Here is a 4,815-nt window from a genome sequence, read left to right as displayed (position 1 = left end):
GGTTTGCCCCGGGTGTGCACCTCGGGTGGGCACCTTGGTGCGCATGCCTTGCCTGGGCTGCGCACCAGGGCGGGCTCAAGATGGCACCCGCGTTCCTTTTTTTTCACTATCTTTCAAAACGGAAATTTTAAAATCTCATTTTTTTTTGCCTTTTTCTGGAAATTAGTGAAGGCAGCGCATCAAAGGTGCGCACCTCGCTGCCCACCACGGTGCGCAACGCCGGTGGGCACCCGGGAGTGCTTCGAAGTGTGCTCCAAGGTGCTGCGTGCACGTTGTCGGAGCCCGGTTTGCCCCGGGTGCGCACCTCGCGTGCACCTTCGTCGGGGTGGGCACCTTGGCTGGGTTTGCCCCGGCTGCGCTCCGAAGCGGGGTTATTGGAGCGCCGCCTCTTTTTTTGTCGGAGCGTTTGGTGGGGTTTCTCGCATTGGCTCTTCCGAGGCCCGGTTGCCACCCTGGCGCGCACGAAGTCGGAAGTAGGGTTAATTGCCCGGGTGCGCACCTTTGCCAGGGTGGGCACCTTACCTGGGCTGCGCACCAGGGCGGGCTCAAGATGGCACGCGCGTTCCGTTTTTTTCACTATCTTTCAAAACGGAAATTTTAAAATCTCCTTTTTTTTTTGCCTTTTCTGGAAATTAGTGAAGGCAGCGCATCAAAGGTGCGCACCTCGCTGCCCACCTTGGTGTGCTCTGAGGTGCGCACCCGGGAGCGCTACGAAGTGTGCTCCAAGGTGCGGCGTGCACGTTGTCGGAGCCCGGTTTGCCCCGGGTGCGCACCTCGCCTGCACCTTGGCCGGGGTGGGCACCTTGGCTGGGTTTGCCCAGGGTGCGCTCCGAAGCGGGGTTACTGGAGCGCCCCCTCTTTTTTTGTCAGAGCGTTTGGTGGGGTTTCTCGCATTGGCTCTTCCCAGGCCCGGTTGTTGGGTGCGCTCCCACCCTGGCGCGCGCGAAGTTGGAAGTTGGGTTAATTGCCCGGGCGCGCACCTTCGCCAGGGTGGGCACCTTGGTGCGCACACCTTGGCTGGGCTGCGCACCAGGGCGGGCTCAAGATGGCACCAGCATTCCCTTTTTCTCACTATCTTTCAAAACGGAAATTTTAAAATCTCGTTTTTTTTTTGCCTTTTATGGAAATTAGTGAAGGCATCGCATCAAAGGTGCGCACCTCGCTGCCCACCTTGGTGTGCTCCGAGGTGCCCACCACGGTGCGCAACGCCGGTGCGAACCCGGGAGCGCCCCGATGTGTGCTCCAAGGTGCGGCGTGCACGAAGTCGGACCCCGGTTTGCCCCGGGTGCGCACCTCGCGTGCACCTTGGTGCGCACACCTTGGCTGGGTTGCGCGGCCTGGTGGGCACCATGGTGCGCACCAAGGAGCGCTCCGAAGTGTGCTCCAAGGTGCGGCGTGCACGAAGTCGGAGCCCGGTTTGCCCCGGGTACGCACCTCGCGTGCACCTTCGCCGGGGTGGGCACCTCGGCTGGGTTGCGCGCCCTGGTGCGCACCAAGGAGCGCTCCGAAGTGTGCTCCAAGGTGCGGCGTGCACGAAGTCGGAGCCCCGGTTTTGCCCCGGGTGCGCACCTTCGCCGCGGTGCGCACCATGGCGTGCACGAAGTCGGAGCCCGGTTTGCCCCGGGTGCGCACCTCGCGTGCACCTTCGGCGGGGTTGCGCGCCCTGGTGGGCACCATGGTGCGCACCAAGGAGCGCTCCGAAGTGTGCTCCAAGGTGCGGCGTGCACGAAGTCGGAGCCCGGTTTGCCCCGGGTGCGCACCTCGCGTGCACCTTCGGCGGGGTTGCGCGCCCTGGTGGGCACCATGGTGCGCACCAAGGAGCGCTCCGAAGTGTGCTCCAAGGTGCGGCGTGCACGAAGTCGGAGCCCGGTTTGCCCCGGGTGCGCACCTCGCGTGCACCTTCGCCGCGGTGGGCACCATGGCGTGCACGAAGTCGGAGCCCGGTTTGCCCCGGGTGCGCACCTCGCGTGCACCTTCGCCGGGGTGGGCACCTCGGCTGGGTTGCGCGCCCTGGTGCGCACCAAGGAGCGCTCCGAAGTGTGCTCCAAGGTGCGGCGTGCACGAAGTCGGAGCCCGGTTTGCCCCGGGTGCGCACCTCGCGTGCACCTTCGCCAGGGTGGGCACCTCGGTGCGCACACCTTCTCAATGTTTTCTTGCCTTTTCTGGAAATTGGTGAAGGCAGCGCATCAAAGGTGCGCACCTCGGTGTGCTCCGAGGTGCGAACCCGAGAGCGCTCCGAGGTGCCCACGAAGTCGAAAGTCGGGTTAATTGCATTGTTTTCCCCGGGTGCGCTCCGAGGTGCGCAACATCGGCGCGCACCAAGGAGGGCTCCGAAGTGTGCTCCAAGGTGCGCACGATGGCGTGCACCTCTGGTGCGCACGATTCGGAGCTCGGTTTGACCGGGGTGCGCACACCTTGGCTGGGTTGCGCACCTTTTGTGCGCTCCAAGGTGCGCACGAAGTCGGAGCTCGGTTTGCCCCGGGTGCGCACCTTCGCCAGGGTGCGCACCTTGATGCGCACGCCTTGGCTGGGCTGCGCACCTTGGTGGGCGCCATGGTGCGCACCTTTCGTGCGCTCCAAGGTGCGCACGAAGTCGGAGCTCGGTTTGCCCCGGGTGCGCACCTTGGTGGGCGCCATGGTGCACTCCGAGGTGCCCAAGATTGGTGCGCACCAAGGAGCGCTCCGAAGTGCGCTCCAAGGTGCGCGCGAAGTCGAAAGTTGGGTTAATTGTCCGGTTTGCCTCGGGTGCGCACCTTGCGTGCACCTTCGCCAGGGTGGGCGCCTTGGTGCGCACACCTTGGCTGGGCTGCGCACACCTTGGCACCCCGCGTTTCCTTCATTTTAAATTTTTTTTTTTTACAATCTCTCAAGTGGGAAATTCTATAATCTCAACTTTTTTTGCCTTTTCAGGAAACTTTTGAATGGAGCGCATCATTGGTGCGCTCCGAAGTGTGCTCCAAAGCTCTCTCCAGCTGCGTGCACCTGCCCCGGCCGCGCACCCGGCCCCGCCCAGCTTCGCTCACCTGTCCCGGGCGTCTGGTGCGGAACCTTAGAGTAAGAAACATCACCGTGCACCTTGGCCAACGTGCGCGACTCGACCGAGCGCGCACTGGCCGAGGTGCACACCGATTTCACCTGGGTGCGCGCGCAGCACCTCGGGCGCACCGGGGTGCGCGCACAACGCCCGGGTTGCACCGTGGCCTGTGTGCTCGGGGCGCCTCGGGTGCGCGCTCGGTGTCGCCCCCGCGCGCGCGGTAGTGCGGGCAGCGCACCCCGGCCCGGCCCGGCCCCGACGAGAACGCAAACGGGCAAAAGGTTTATTCAAATAGCATTGCGACGCCCGGCGAAAAACTAAAAAAGGGTGCAACACCGGGACTTCCCGGGAGGTCACCCATCCCAGTACTACTCCGGCCCAAGCGCGCTTAACTGCGGAGTTCTGATGGGATCCGGTGCACTAACGCTGGTATGATCGCACCCGTTATGAGCTTGTCGCAGTGTGTACTTAGCAAACCGCGACCCACGTGCGAATCCACCCCGGCCACCCACCCCCGTCGAGGTGCACACCCTCCCTCGCGAAGTGCGCCCCGTTCGCCAAGTGTGAGCCCTGCCCGGGTGCGCGCACCTTGCTAGGGCGTCGGGTGTGCACCCGGCCCGGCCTACGTGCGTGCACCTGGAGGGGGCGTCGTGTGCGTGCAGTGTCCCGTCTGCAACGCGGTGCCCACACACCACCTCGGGCGCAACGACCTGCGCTCACATGTGGGCCGAGTGCACCTTGGTGCATGTTCGGGGCGCCTCGGGTGCACGCTCGATCTTGCCCCGGTGCACCAAGGCGCTCGGTTTGCCCCGGGTGCGCACTTGGTGCAAGGTGGGCACCCAAAATAGGGATCAAGCACCAAAACACAAGTTTCGGGATGCAAAATGGGACCCAAGGACCACAAATGCGTTCCAAGACCCATGATGGGTCCACGAGAACAAAAATGTGTTCCGAGACTTAATAAACAAATATTGGGTTTTAGGAGAAGAAACATGCTCTGATGCCCAAAACGAGAATCGACCCCGAAAAGGCCACAGGCCAAAAGTGGGATGCGAGACAAAAAAAAATGGGACCCGAGGACCAAAATTGGGTTCCCAGGTCGAAGACAGGGCAACCGGACAAGAAACGACCTCTAAGGCTCGAAATGAGTCCCGACGACTAAAACTTGACAAGAAGCACCCATCAGGCACCCAACTCGACACCCATGGGATGCCGACCCACCCGGGCTTCCACCTAGCACACCTTGGCACCCACCCACCCTCGCACCCAACCTCGCACCCAACTTAGCACCTTTGAACCCACATTGGCACTCACCCTGACCCTGGCACCTTGGAACCCACATTGGCACTCACCTTGACCCTGGCACCCACCTTTGCACTCACCTTGGGACCCACCCTGGCTCCCACCTCGGCACCCACCCAGACACCCACCTTGGTTCCTTGGCACCCACCTTGGATCCTTGGCACCCACCCCGACACCCACCTTGGCACGCAACTTGGCTACTTGCCACCCACCTTGGCTCCTTGACGCCCACCCCGACAACCACCCCGTGACCTACCCTGGCTAGGGTTGGTGCACACCCACCCTGGTGCCCACCTTGGCACCCACCCTATGACCCACCTTGGCACGCACCTTAGTACCCACCCCGTTACCCACCCTAGGACCCACCCCGTGACCCACCTTGGCCAGGGTGGGTGCACCCACCCTGGTGCCCACCTTGGCACCCACCCATCCTAGCACCCAGCCTGTGACCGGGCTTGGAACCCAACCTTGCACCCGCA

At 63.2% G+C, this 4,815-nt stretch overlaps 1 non-coding gene across 1 annotated transcript; it reads right to left on the bottom strand.

Annotated features, from left to right (window-relative positions):
- Nucleotides 1–3,358: 3,358 nt before the first annotated feature.
- LOC131873399 (5S ribosomal RNA) lies at nucleotides 3,359–3,477 on the bottom strand. Its single transcript, XR_009371357.1, has one exon. It is a non-coding gene; the product is annotated as a 5S ribosomal RNA (ribosomal RNA).
- Nucleotides 3,478–4,815: the final 1,338 nt, after the last annotated feature.

This window comes from Cryptomeria japonica, unplaced genomic scaffold (genome assembly GCF_030272615.1).
Source record: "Cryptomeria japonica unplaced genomic scaffold, Sugi_1.0 HiC_scaffold_1664, whole genome shotgun sequence".
Lineage (NCBI taxonomy): Eukaryota > Viridiplantae > Streptophyta > Pinopsida > Cupressales > Cupressaceae > Cryptomeria > Cryptomeria japonica.
The sequence above is the reverse complement of the archived record's forward strand: the minus strand, read 5'-3'. Positions and strand labels throughout refer to the sequence as shown.